Below are 15,482 nucleotides of genomic sequence, written 5' to 3'. Positions count from 1 at the left end.
CCATATCTGCTGTACTTTCACTCTTTATTTGGGAGTCCTGTGGGTCCTGGGACACCAGTCAAGGCACCAAGATGTTATGCCTAACTCCAAACCCCAAAGACCATCTAGGCAACTACTGCAATGCAAACACACAGACATTCCCCGCCTGCCCATCATTTCCTCCTTCAGTACCATGTTAAAGTCCCCACTTGGGTAGACATTTCCTTTTCAACATCATACCATGCCTGTCCAGAGACAAGGTAAGCTATTCATAGATATATGAGACTATTTATTATCACAGATGCAAATTTCACAGTTGGCTCTAGCACTATTCTAAATATCAGAGGCAACTCAACCTCTCTTCTGACTATGTCTTCTTGTGAATCACTAAGATCATTCCTTCCTAACCTCTTCCTATTCCAGCTTTCAACACTAGCAGACATTCGCTCTTGAACATGCCCATCAAACAGGTCAGTAAAAGAGGAAACACTCTGCTAATACTCTGCAAATCCATACATCAAACAGTAACCAAGGAATAAAATTCCCACCTCAACAACACAAACGTAGAGACCAGTACCTACACCAATAATCACCTCAAAGCCAGAGGCATAAAAACCAGCATATTTATAAAATAAATAATAGCCAGGAAAATATAACAGCAAGAAATCCAAGCTATCCTATTACAGCAGGACCTGTGAAATTGAAACATTCAACAATGATGGTCAAATGAGGTTGTTTGGGGGAAGGGAGAGGAGTGAGTACCAGGGGAATGTATAGAGGGACACAAGACGACCTGCAGCTAGGCACACAGCCAGGGATCAGAGAGAGAGAGAGCCCTAGGCAAAGAGAAAGAGAAGAGAGAGTGTAGACTGTCAGCAGCTACATGTGAACTGGTTTACCTGTTAAGAGAATTTTGAGGTTACAGGGAAGGGGGAGGCGGAAGAGACATGAGTCAAGGCGGTAGTTCCGGTCAAGACTGATTTTAATATTTTTAAGGCAAGTTATATAGTATTTGGGGAATCGACCACCCCTCCCAGAAGTCAGTCACTTCAAAGGCGGGCATGTGAATTTTCTTGGCTCCAGGTCTCAGCGGGTCGCCTGTCTTCAGACTGGCGAGTCAGGTGAAAACCGCTTTGGGGGCGGTGTTGGTAGTCGAGGTGAGGAGCCTTGTTGTTCACAGGAACAAAGGCCGGAGGTAGCCATCGGAAGAGTTTGGGAGCTGCCAGCCAGCTTAGATGTGGGGGGAGGAGACAATTCCCCCTTAATTATTAATTTTTAACAAATCAGTGGAAATAAGTAAGTTCATCTAATGGATGATGGGCATTGATCAGTGAGTGAAAGCAGAGGCCCAACCCCCTTAAGCGTTAAGGACATCTTTTTCAGGGGGGCGAAATAGACCGCCTTTTTTAATTCAAGGACAGTCTTTCAATGTCAAACCCCCATGTAGCTGGGCGAGCTTTTCAGGGAAATTCGGAGACAGGATTTTTTTTTTCCTTTTCTCCTGTAGTGCCTCGCCTCGCACCTCAACTGATGCCCATGTTTGTTATATAAACAAACATGCATGGTTCCGAATATCATGTAGCCTCCTTTCTGAGGATTCCACTGGCAGAGTAAATGCTCTGCGGATAAGCGCTGGCTGGCTGTAATAACTACCCATCTTCAACCTGGGGCCATCCCTGAAGGAATTTTGTCTTCTGAGCGTTATCTGCTTGAAATATAAAAGGAGATTAAGAGAACAACCTGTTTGGTTAGTCTCGGAAGCTCAAAGCGGTTTTAGTTTAATTGAAATTTAGTGGCCTCAGGCCAGAGGCCTGGCTTGTAACTTAATTTGTAAGAACACAAAGGAACTTTACCTTCCCAAGTAAGTGGGAAGCGGCTAGGGAACAGCCTTTGAATTAATTATATTTACCACCAGTTTAGGGGGTGTCTACCTGTTTTACCAATCTCTCTGGTAACCAACGTGCTCCGTCTTCTTCCTGGGAGAAAATGTATACAGACCCCCTTCCCCAGATTAAAACGGGGTCTGGGCTCTTCCATGTATTATTTAAAGGATCCCGCTACTTAACCATGGTGTAGGAATTGGAAGTAGCTGGGTGCCAGTGTCGGTCTGTTGCAGACTGACCTTTAGCATCCGTTTGGAGAAAATTTAAAACAAATAAAACAAAGGCAAGATGTGATTTAGGGGACCTAGGAGGATATAGATTCCCCTTCTTAGTTTTAATAAGCCAATTTTTAAGGGTGCGATGGGCACGCTCTACGATTCCTTGTCCCATTGGATTATAAGGAATTCTAGTTTTAAGTTTTATATTAAATTCCTTGTAAAATGAGATAAAGTTCTTACCAGTGTAGGCTGGCCCATTGTCTGTCTTAATGACTTTGGCTAATCTCATGGTATTAAAGGCTTGTAAACAATGATCAATTACATTTTTAGAGGCTTCTCTCGTATGTAGGGAAGCAAAAATGAGTCCCGAGCACGTATCAATGTAAACATGTATAAATTTTAATTTCTCAAATTCTGTATAGTGAGTTATATCTATTTGTCAAATTTGATTGGGCATAAGACCACGTGGATTAACCCCTTAGTGGGGCACTGGTGCTAAAGTGAGACAATTAGGGCATTGTTTTACTATCATTCTAGCTTGCTCTTTTGTGATCTTATGACGGAGTCTCAACGTATGACTAGAAAGATGAAATTTATCATGATCACGTTTTGCCAATTCTATGGGTGTGAGTGCCAAAGCTTGTCCTATAAGCGCTTTGTCAATGCACTCATTACCCTGAGCCAGAGGTCCAGGAAGGTCTGAGTGGGCTCTGATGTGACCGATATAAAAAGGATTTTTCCTAGCAAGAATGATACCTTGTAATTGTGAAAACAAGGATCTAGCTGGCGTATTAAAATTAAACGTGCCACAGGTTTCTAATTGTGGTATAGAAAATGTAACATAAGCACTGTCAGTAAAAAGATTAAACGTACTATTTACAGATTGAAAAACACACAGCACCGCTGTTAGCTCTGATAATTGAGCGGACAACCCAGGTGTCTCTATGACCACCTGTTGATTGTTAATACGATATCTGGCTTTTCCTTTGGATGAGCCGTCTGTGAAAATTAAGAGGGCATTATGCAACGGCCATAGAGATGTCATTTTAGGAAATACAACCTCATGTATATTTAAAAACTTTATCAGTTTGTCTTGAGGATAATGATTATCTATATACCCTTTAAAACCTATTTGAGCTATATGCATGTGCAGAGAATGGAGGCAGGGAACAAAAGAGAGAGCTGCTGTAGCTGGTGGTTTGTATATAAAGCACACCTGACAACAGCAGCAGGATATGGAGGCAGGTAATGAATTAAGTAGGAGCTAAGTCCGTGAGAGCAGGTCATTATATTTGTCTGTACACTCACAAATGCAGAGGCAAGGTTCACCCAAAGGACAGGGAAGGAAGAGAAAATCTCAGTCACTAAAGATGACTAGAAAAATGTACATATCAGTCAAAAAATGTGGATTCCAAATGTTTCCTTGCAATAAAAAAGCAAGAATTCTGAAACATATGAGAAGGCAAAAACTACAAATGATTGAAATTGAAGAAGAATATCAGTTTAAAGACCTAAAAATATTTTTACTGAAATCATGATTGATGTTTCCTGAACTAAAGAAGAAGATGCCTATTAAGGTACACGAAGCATCTAAAATACCAAATAGATTGGAGAAAATAAGAGTCCATTTGCCACACAATAGCCAAAACATTAAACATATAAAGTATAGAAATATAAAAACTGCAACAAAAAAAAAATTAAAACAAAACAAAACAAAACAAAAGTTCAACAAATCTAAAACAAGTAAGTTATAAAAGCATTCCTATTGGATGTGTACCTGTCTTCTCAATGTATTCTATAAAAGACAAAAGGGTTTAGACACACGCTATAGACTCAAAGAACACACTCATGAGGTTTATATAAACAAGCCAAAGGTACAAATTATTTGGGAATATTCAGCCACGATAGTGAAGTTATTCATAGGTCACTGCCTGATTTAGCAAGTAAAAACCACCACTAGAAATTTCACAGGTAATCACATGTGCCAAATGCTTCCTATCCAGGCCCAAAGTGGATCCAGTGCCCCAGGTCCCACTGGTCAGCCAACTGTACCTCGCCATTGTGGGCAGATAACCTGTGCTCACCCTGTCTCGATTTCAAAGCTTTTCTGGGGTCCCCACACAGCACCGAACTGTATAGCTGAGAGCAGGACACAGAAAGCAATTCAAGTCTGCACAGCAACAGTGAACTTTGCAGAAATGCACATGGAAGATCCTGCCTCTTTGTCTGACTGGCAGATCTGCCTGAACGATTTGAATGGCCAAGGAGTCTCATTCCTCCTCAGGTTAAATTGTTCTTCTGGTCTAGAGCCAGACATTTTCCAGATCTCAGGAGTGGTTTGCACCTCATTAGCATTTGAACCTGTGTTTCAAGAGGAACCTCACCCACTAAGCCCTCAGAGAGATCCCACCATTCCATCTCAGGCTTTTCAGCTGCCTGCTTCTCCGCATTGTGAGCAATGACCCTGCAATTACCGGGACCTGACCTCAATTTCATTCTTCCTGTAATCAAGGTGAATAGCATGCATAGCCCATTCCTCAGGTACACCATGCGATGAGGAATGTTTATCCAATGAACCTGTGCTAATACAACTGTGTTTTTCCCCATCTTGCCACTGTGTAAGATATTCTAACAATAGTGCTCCACAGTGTTTGTCATCTCTTTCTTGTTTTTCTCCCACGGTTGTTTCTTAACTATCATCTGAGTTGTACAAAGCCACTAAGCAAAACTGCTATTTCCTAAAGTCTGTATTTAATGTGTGCTTCTTGTCTAGAGCCAGATCTTTCCAGAACTCAGGAGCGGTTTGCACCCAATTAGCATTTGAACCCGTGTTTCAAGAGGAATCTCACCCCCTAAGCCCTCAGAGAGTCCCCACCATTCCAGCTCAGGCTTTTCAGCTGCCTGGTTCTCCCCTCTCTCTGAGCAATAACCCTGCAATTACCAGGACCTGATCTCAAATTCATTCTTCCTGTAATCAAGGTGAAAGCATGCATAGCCCATTCCTCAGGTGCAGGGTCAATCTGACCCACAAGTGGAAGGATGTCCAAGCTGTTAACGTTAAAGGGATTTTAGCAAACAATAGTTTTGTCTTGTAGCTGCATGCAGGGCTGAGGGAAACTGCAGCTCAATTTCACCAGATGATAAGTCCTTAGTTTTCAATTTCCCTTGACAGACAGCCATTATTGGATGAGGACAACTCTGTGAGACGTTCTATTAAATCTCCTTTCTACATCCATAGAGAATTTTATTTTATGAGATGAGGAATGTTGATCTAGAAAATCTGTGCTAAAACAACTGTGGTTTTCCCCATCTTGCTACTGTGTAAGTTGTGCTGACTAACAATAGAGCTCCACATTGTGTGTCATCTCTTTCCTGTTTTTTTATCCCAGGGTTGTTTCTTAACTTTCATCAGGTAAAAGAGAGTTTTATGAAGCCACTAAGCAAAACTCTTGTTTCCTAAAATCTCCCTTTCATGTTAATAGTCTGGGTGTCCTTCCACTGCTGAACTGGATCGATGTCCTCACTTGAAGTAGAGTCACCGCAGCCGTGTTTTCTGACAGATTGGGTTCCTTATTGAGCTTCCCTGCTCACCCTTCAGAAGCAGAAGAGCTGCTCTTCACCTCCATTCTCATTTTTCATAGATTCAAGACCAGCTCTTTTCCCTGAATTACCTCTTAGAGTGGAGAATTTTATTCCATGTCATCATTTTCATGAAGCTTGTGGAGCTGTAAAGCATTAGGGGAAATGCATAGTATGATAATATCAAATGTGCTGTCTTCTCTTAAGACTAAACAGAAGTATCATGCTATGTTTCAATCTATAACAAAATATAGTTTCACTGTATGATTTAATGAAAAATTAAATATATGATGGGATTGATATTTTTGACAACATGACACAAGTTAGAGTTATCTGAGGAGAGGTAATCAAAATTGTGCACACTAAGTGATCAATGAAAAAGTTCTGGTCTTGCCTTCCGTGGAGAGTAAAAAAAAAAACAACACAAATATAAAACCTAAAGTAGAAAATATGGCAAGTGCAGGTGAGAATACCAATCAAAATGGATGCAAGGAAACAAAGAACAAATAATAAAAATAAAAGGAATGTTCATACACAACTGGTACGGATGTAAACTAAAATTTGTGCAAGCATACAGACACACACACACACACACACACACACACACACAAGCAGTGAACTTAGTATGGTACTATCCATTAAGATGTGTGGAAGTCAGGAAGGGTGACCCTGCAGAAGGAAAGGATCCCGGGAACATGAGCGTGAGAGGCCTTTCTGTGCACACATTCTGGAATCCCGTGAACACACTACACTACACAACTGTGACATGGAAAGGATGTGGGTGGAAGGAAGGAAACAAAGAAGAAATGATGAAAGGAATGTCCATACACGACTACTGGGAAAATAAAATAAAATTTGTGTGAGAGTACACACACAAACACACACAAACACACAAACACACACAAACACACACAGACACACACATATACACACACGTAGACATACACACACATACACAAACATATACACATACACATATACACAAACATATACACATACATAGACACTCACACACATATACATACACACACTCTGAAACATATATATACACACACACACATACACAGACTCACACACATATACACATACACTCACACACATATACACACACACTCACACACACATACACACACTCGCACATATATACACACACACATATATACACAGACACACAAACACACACACACACACACACACACACACACAACTAATGTAGTTACTATTGACATCAGCATGAAGATTTTACATAAACTTCTCCCTTCCGGCACACACTCATAGAACTCCAGGCCCACCACACACACACACTCGCACATCTATGTTTACTGCTGCCCTTCTCCCAAAAGCTAAAAAATGGACCTATGCTAGATGTTCATCCACAGATGGATGGAATAAGAGGGTATGGCACAGAGACAACAGAACCTCACTTAGCTGTAAGACACAGAGGACACTCTGTGGCATTGTGTAACATGACATAAGCCATACTCATAAAGACACATCATGAATGGGGCGAGTTGGGGCTCTCGTGACACCACCGAGAGAACATAGAGATGGTCACTGAGCACATGTGACATAAGAGCAAATTTAGGGAACGGATGAGTGGGGGGAGGAGACACCAGTGGGAGATGCGGGACAGGGTGGGGACCGAGGGCCACTGAGAGTGACATGTGCGACCTCCACATCCACTGAGTAACATCCGTGTGTCCCAGAGACACGTGCAGCTCGTGTGAGCATGGGCCTTGCACACGTCTACAACGGGTCTGCTGTGCACATGTCACAGTTGTGTAGTGTAGTGTGTTCACGGGATTCCAGAATGTGTGCAAAGAAAGGCCTCTCACGCTCATGTTCCTGGGCTCCTTTCCTTCTGCGGGGTCGCCCTGCCTGACTTCCACAGGGTGGTTTCTACCTCATTGTATTTCATTTTACTAATAAAATGTGAATGAGCTAAGTGGGGGATGTGCATGCCTTTGACCCGTACACTTGGAGAGCATAAGCGAGTGTGTCTCATAAGTTTGATGTCAGCCTGGTCTATGCAATAAGGTCCAAGGCTACATGATGTATTGAAAAATGAGAACAAAACAAACAATATATTAATTATATATTTATTATATATAATTATATATAATTATATATTAATTATATAATTATAAATATATATAATTATATATTTATATAATATATAATATATAATATATGATATATGATATATAATTATATATATATAAACAATTATATTATATATAATTACATATTATATCTACAGTTTTATCAGAAAATATTTCTACTTAACAAGTTTAGTAATGTTTAGTATGTCTAGCATTTTTATCTGTATTATTTTCCATTTTTGTATATATTTCTGAGGCTAAGAGATAGACAGGAGCTGTTTTGGACATGTAGAATTTGACATTTGTTGATAGATGCGGACGAACACTTGTTGGGGAGTGTCTAGGGACATCTGTATCTCACAGCCTGACTTACAGAGCATAGAATACAGAGCATATACTATACCCTTTGTTTTCATCTTTCAGTCAGAGTGTCAGATCTGAGTAATCTTGTTTCCTGATCCCTGTCCACAGGCATCATCTCCAAGCAAGACCGTCCTGAGAACGTCCCTCCTGTCCTGAATCTCCACATGCTGAAGGTGTCCCTGGAGCTGACTTCTAACAAGTTCATGCGGCCAAAGCCTAGGAAGAAAGTGGACATCTCAAGTCTTCTGCTACCAACTTGATGGGCTGGCTCTTCTCTCCATCATGTCCCAGTTCTCCATAGATAACACATTTGTAAATAGAGCACACCACTTTCCCATTGTTCTGACATTGGCAAATCTCAGTGGCTGAGATCTCTGGCTTTTGAAAGTGAGGTGATCAACATTTTTGTCCCAGGAGAGTCTCCCGGAATGGGCTCCTCAGCTTCTGTTCAGTAGAGGAAGAGCAGTAATAGGAAGGCAAAGCCTGTTCCCCAGGACATGAACAATCCCTTGTCTGAACATTCTAGTGTATCCTAGAGAGTTCTAGGCATCCCATGTGGCGTTATCAGTGATGTCCCAACACCCACTGCTCTCAGAGCTTTCAATTAGTCCCTAGAGAGTTCACCCATATTATGTCTGCAAGATGGAGGAGGAGTCTTAATGAGAGTGAGAATGGGAAGCTTAGAGAAATGAGAGAAAGGCCAAAGTATGCTGGCTTTCCATCTCACAATAAACCACCACGGAAGATGTATTGCTTGAAAAGGCACAGGGAGTCATGGAACAGTGATGTGAAAATTCCTGAAGTAGGTATCTGTGAACCTGGCTTCCCAGAAATGTTTAATAGGAAATGGTGCCATTGTGAAGCTAATAAACCTTCCTGGTTACTGTAATTCCTGAATGCCTAGGATTCTATCACATTAGTTTATTCATCCCCAAAGACAGGTGCATGCTAGGCCAAAGGTATTCTGCTGTGAAATTTTGTATTTTCCTCTTACTGATCATTGGGGTCTATCCTGGGGACATAATAAGACCATAAATAGTCAGGAAGGAAATATTTCATTATATTTTTTCTTAGTACAGAGGTATTAGACTATAGTAACTCAAGCAAAATATTCTTTTGACATCTTCCATTTTTAGACCTCCTCTGACAACCTTTTCTATGAGAATGTAACCCGCAGCTTCCCAAATCACAAGATCTGGTGTCAGACATATCTCTAATGCAGCCTAACAACTGTCAGAATCAGAGTCTGTATATATTTTCCAGTTCAGAATTATTTGAGTCTTTCTCTTTGATGAATTTTTCAGGCTTTTGATGATGGTTTGCCTTACATGACTATTTAATCCACAGTCATGAGCCTAGAATCCATGTTAGGACATCTGTTTATGAAAACAGCATATGCATGATTGGGGACTGTGGCTTTTTTTTTTTTTTTTTTTTTTTTTTTTTTTTTTTTTTTTGGTCTTCGCAGCTATATGATTGGGGTCTCTGAAGCCAAGTTGTAAACTGTGCAGTTGTTTACCAGCTTGGAGAGAGCATCTCTGTGGTCATCTAGGCATGTGTAGGTACGCACCCAGCATACCTGGCTGCTTAGATATGCACTCTCTACAGTGTGCTGGGATAGCTGAAATCCAACGAGCAGGCATTTCCAGCCTGTGCCCAAGCCTTTGGTTTCTCACTGGATTCCATGTGTGCTCTCTTTCACTTTGGGCCACAGCCTCATCTATGCATTCTCTTTATTTGCCAGAAGCCATTCTCACAGAGAGCTAAACACACCCTCCTCTCAGCCATTTCTAGTCTGCTTTCTCTAGGCTGCTTTTAGAAGGAAATGCACTAGTTTAAAGATTTGCCAAGTAAGCTAAATGATCAGTACATACAGAGCTCATTCAATTGGGCTCGAACAAATGAAGCTCACCTATGGTTAAGTTACCATAGCAACTCCTTTCCACTTCACCTCCTCATGATCGAAATATGATGCCAAGTTCCTATTGAACCTGCCAAATCTTCCCTGAGATTCTGAGAGACAATTCTGAGAAACTGTTCCTGAGAAATGATGGACTCTTATTCTTCCTTTAAATGAGACCTGAGCCTGTGGTCTGAGTGATAGAATGTGGGGATGGAGGCACTAGAGAATGAGAGCCAAGCATCCATTTGGAAAGGCCTTGACTGTTGTTGACTTTGGTTGTTTATTGCTATTGTGAGTATGAAGTGAGGATTTGAACTTCCCTGGCGGGTGATTGGGTGCTTGATCCTCCTGGTAGGAGCTAGAGGGTCCCAGAACTAACCTTTTCTTTGTCAGAGCTACACTGTAAGTCCCAGAATCTTTTCTCCTATCCTGTAATTTGTGCTTTCAATTCTGAGACAATATTGCTCTCCCCAATCGTCCTGCATCGCCTTGTGGTCTCTTTGTCTCTGTCTCTCTGTGTCTCTTCGTCTCTCTTACATCTCACTGTCTCCTTCTTTCCCCTGTGTATTTGTGCATACACATTTGCCCACCTTCATATCTCTCCAGAACGTGGGATCCACAGGTCTGCTTTTTGTCCTAAGGAGATAACTGTTTCTTATTTTCAAGGTGCTGCCAGTACTGAGGTCTGGGAACCTTACTTTATTTTATATGTAATATTTTATTTATTTTATTTACATTTCAAATGTTATCCGCTGTCCCAGTGTCCCCACCGCAAATGCACTTTCCTATCATCCCTTATCTTGCTTGTATATGGGTGCTTCCCCACCCACTCATCCATGCTTGCCTCATAACCTTAGCATGCCTCTACACTAGGGCATCAAGCCTTCACAGGACCAAGGACATCCTGCACATTGATGCCAGATAAGGCCCCTTTAACTCCTTTATTTCTTCCCCTAAATCCTCCATTGTGGTCCCTGTGCTCAGTCCAGTAGTTAGCTGCCAGCATCAGCATCTGTATTGATCAGGAACTGGAAGACCCTATGAGGAGACAGTTGTAACAGGCTCCTGTCAGCAAACACTTTGCAGCCGCAACAGGGTCTGGGTTTGGTGTCTGTATATGGGGTGGATACTCATGTGAGGCAGTCTCTGAGTGCCCTGTCCTTCAGTCTCTGCTTCAGTCTCTGTCCCTCTATTTCCTTAAGACAGGAGAAATTCTTGGTTAAAGTTTTGGAGTTGGTGGGTGGCCTCATCCCTCAACAGGGGTGGAGTTCATGCCTCACCACTGAATATGGACTCGACAGGTTCTCCCTCCTATTTGTGGCATATATCAGCAAATGTCATCCCTGTTCGGTCCTGGGAGGCTCTTGCTTTCCTGGCGTTTGGTGTCTTGTTTTTCTGGTGATTCACACCATGAGAGGGGTATGAGTCAGCTGTCAGTCTCTTGGGCTCAGGCAGGATTTACAGAGAAGATTGTTATGGAACGGATATAGAGAATGTCCTCCTGTCGGGTCTCCAGTTCTACCCTGAGAGTATTTGCCGCCTCTGCACACACACAACTTTTTGTTATTTTCCCATTATGTTGGTCAGTCAGTGACAGCTGGAGATTCCTTTTTTTTTTGGAAGGTATTTGTAAACCTACTGTAGCTATGGTCTTCTTAGTTACTTATTCTTTCCTGAATGGTCCAATTCTAACACTTCTGCCTCTTAGCCATTAGCTCAGTTTACAATCTTCAATACAAATAACATTTGACTCCCACCTTTGGTGTTGTCATGAAAGATTTTGGGAGTGCTGACCTAAGAATCTTGCCCATCCTATAGTAATTATAGAAAATTAAGAAGTGAACTTACATGTCATTGATAAATTTATATGTGTCATGTTCCCCAAACTCAAGTATTGTTTTCCCACTTAAATTTTCACATTGTTAGAAGATTTTCATTCTGAAACCAAAGATATCAGCACAAAGGCGTTTGAGGTCTGCAATTATCAAATTGTACTGAGGTATTTATGAACATATGCTATAGGATCTAAACTATTTCACACAAATATTCAGAAAAGAAATGTATCCAGGAGTCTTCAGTCTGTTTATTACGTGATTAATTGTCTTGCAAACTTAGAAAGGTAATATAAAATGAGCATGTAATCAATTTGTAAATTTGAGGGTACGTTCATCATATCCATTTTCTTATTTTTCCTTATTTAGTAATAGAGTATTTGGATTGAAACAAGTGATATTGTAGACATTACTTCACTCAATTTACTTATAATTCCCTTTGGTTCAGCTTCTTTTTTTTCGATACAGGGTTTCTCTGTATAGCCATGGCTGTCCTGGAACTCACTCTGTAGACCAGTCTGGCTTCGAACTCAGAAATCCGCCTGCCTCTGCCTCCCAGAGTGCTGGGATTACAGGCGTGCCCCACCACCACCCGGATGGTTGAGCTTCTTAACAATGAAATTCAGTGCTTACTTTATTAATTGTTTATGGAACCATTAATTTTTCTATCCTAAGAAGCAGCTGGTATATGTTTATTCAAAACTCCTCATACAATTACAACTCCAAAGAAGGCCAAAAATACAATTAATGACGATGGAACAAATATTGGAATTACTGGGTTTATTGTTGGAATAAATTGCTATTTCTTCATCCTAAAATAACTACAACTCATTCAACATCAAAACATATTTTCTAAATCTTATGCAATATTATTCTTTAAGAAATAGAAATAGCTTTACTATGAAAATCATTTTTTCATTTCTTGTGGGAAAAATTCAGATGAAATGACAATAATTCATGTGGTGGCTTGAATGGATATGTTCTCCACAGACTTAATGTGCCAACATAAGGAGATACACAGAGGAGAATTCAAAACTCTCAGAGAAGATAGAAGGAAGGAGCAAAGGTAGAGAATATGGGAGGGAAAAGGATACCGTGACTAAGAGCTTATAAATGAAATAAAATACATTAAAGGGAAACAAAAATTGATTATTATGAAACAAAAATCCTAAAAATCTTGCCAGCATTTTTATTACTAAAATAACTAACATGAAATTCTAATGGAGACACATAATCTGACAGATTCTATTTCTTCTGAAATTATTCTAGTTGAAGCTAAATTAAACTGAATGTCACCAAAACATAACCAAAAGTCTGCAATATATATTCTAAAATTAATTAGTAAAGGTGGATCTTTTAATTGATTTCAGAGACATTCTGTGGATTTTTATAGCATTTCCACAAATATAATTCTCCACAGTCAATATGTATACAGCCGAATATGTCTTTATTAAAACTATATACATTAAGCAATTTGAAGTTAATGGTAATAAACCTCTGCAATATTAAGAACAAACATGTGTAAATATATGTTTTTTTTTTGTAAAATATAGTAGAAAATAAGAAACTTTTATGAACTACCTGTTTATGGATATTTAAGAGTAACACATGAATAACAACAACAACAAAAAAAAAACTCAATTCTTGAACTTAAAAAAAATACAGAAACAATGAAAAGAGAATGAACATCAAAGAAATAATACAAAGGAGTGTCCACGTTTTCTGAGTCATGAGTCTCTTGTTTTGCTATCAGCTTCTGAAGGTGTATTCTGTTCCATTTATGTATTCAGGAAATATCTGACATGTCCTAATTATGAGAGGATAGTCTGGTTGGGTCAATGTTATCTCTCATCAGCTGAGGAATTCTCACAAACAAAGGTTCAAATCAAATAGGACAAAGCTCTTTTGAGACATCAAAACATGTGGGGAATCTATTTGTTTTAGAGGAAGGGATCTAGGGACTGCTCAAAACACTGCAGAATGTCTGAGTTTTCCTATTTCTAGAAGTACATGCCCCATGTCACATCAGGTCATTTCATTCACCTGAGAAACCATGGTATTAAAGAGGCATGCCAGAATTCTTTTGTGCAATTCCTGACAATTTTTTCAGATGGAATGATTATAAACTTCTGTTAGCAGAATGGGCTCTTTTGTTTACCATTTAATAAGAGTTGAAAATTTGGGAAAAGTCCAAGAATGCTCACAACTGATGGAAAATATCCCAGAGCTGCAGGTCAAGTATAATATTTTTATAGAGAATGGTCTGGAAGACAAAAGGCATGGAGTCTCGTCAAAACTCAGGAACGTTCTCAGGTCCTAAGGACCAGATGACATATTGTCTAAAGAAAGGATGGAAGAAAGTTTCTATGTCCACCCAGAAGAAGGAAAATATTCTAAAATGTTTTGATCAAATACAAAAGCATCAGTGTCTAGAAAAAGAGAACACGATTCTGGTGACAACAAGAAAAAGGCAAGTATTTAATGGTTGATAAGGCTTGACAGTTCCATAACTCTTTGTGAAGTAGAAGGTGATGCAGAGAGACAGAGAAGCCCTAAGGTATTATATCTTAACATGGAACATTAAATTGATTGCATAATATTTTAAAATTAAAAAGAGGATCTTCAAAGAAAATGATGAGAAAGATAGAGAAGGTTCTCAAGAGTATTGCTTGGGATAGAATAACCCTTAAACGTCTTTGGAAGAGAGCATATCTGAATAAAACCCATGTATAGATGTAATTATCTCCAGGAACCATAAATATGATAGGGAATGTCTCAAAGATCAATTGTGTTTGAATGTCTAGGCCTAAACTTGGGAAGTTTCTGCTGTAGAGGCCATAGAGGAAGCAGGATGGTTTCCTTGTTTCCCTCTCACCCTAGGAGAACTCTGAAATCAATTTTTCTTTTCTCTCTCCCTCTCTCTCTCTCTCTCTCTCTCTCTCTCTCTCTCTCTCTCTCTCTCTCTCTCTCCCTCTCTCATCATTTGCATATTTACCATTCCTACTTCTGGGAAACATGCACAGCATAAATATAATTTTTCTTTTTTGTTGGATATATTTTTTATTTAGATTTCAAATGATTTCCCCTTTTCTGGCCCCCCAGTCCCCAAAAGTCACATAAGCCCCCTTCCCTCCCCCTGTTCTCCCACCCACCCTTCCCACTTCCCTGTTCTGTATTTGCCTTATACTGCTACACTGAGTCTTTCCAAAACCAGGGGCCACTCCTCTGTTCTTCTTGTATCTCATTTGATGTGTGGATTATGTTTTGGGTATTCCAGTTTTCCAGGCTAGTGTTTTTGTTGTTTTGTTTTATTTGTACTTATTTTATTTTATTTTATTTTATTTTATTTTATTTTATTTTATTTTATTTTATTTTAAGCCCTACTTCTCTTACCTGATGCAGTTCATGATTGAGGATAAAAGCCTATAAAGAATTGCCTGTCCCAATGTGCTGTCACCCCTAGATGATATCAGCATTTGGTCAGCGCTGACTCAGTCTAGCCTATCCCCTTTTCAAAAGATGATATTTATAGTGTTTACATTAATGAAGTATGTTGCTTACCTCTGTGCGGGATACAAAACTTCTTTCATTTTCGGTGGAGCTCTGCCTAAGGCAGCATCCCT

General features: G+C 39.9%; 1 long non-coding RNA gene across 1 annotated transcript in view; it reads right to left on the bottom strand.

Annotated features, from left to right (window-relative positions):
* LOC127669736 (uncharacterized) overlaps nt 1–15,482 on the bottom strand; it is a 388,347-nt gene that overhangs the window by 200,106 nt on the left and 172,759 nt on the right. The gene's annotated exons all lie outside the window — the stretch shown is intronic.

Source organism: Apodemus sylvaticus, chromosome 19 (genome assembly GCF_947179515.1).
Source record: "Apodemus sylvaticus chromosome 19, mApoSyl1.1, whole genome shotgun sequence".
In the NCBI taxonomy this organism is placed as follows: Eukaryota; Metazoa; Chordata; class Mammalia; order Rodentia; family Muridae; genus Apodemus; species Apodemus sylvaticus.
This window is presented reverse-complemented; position numbering and strand designations above follow the sequence as displayed.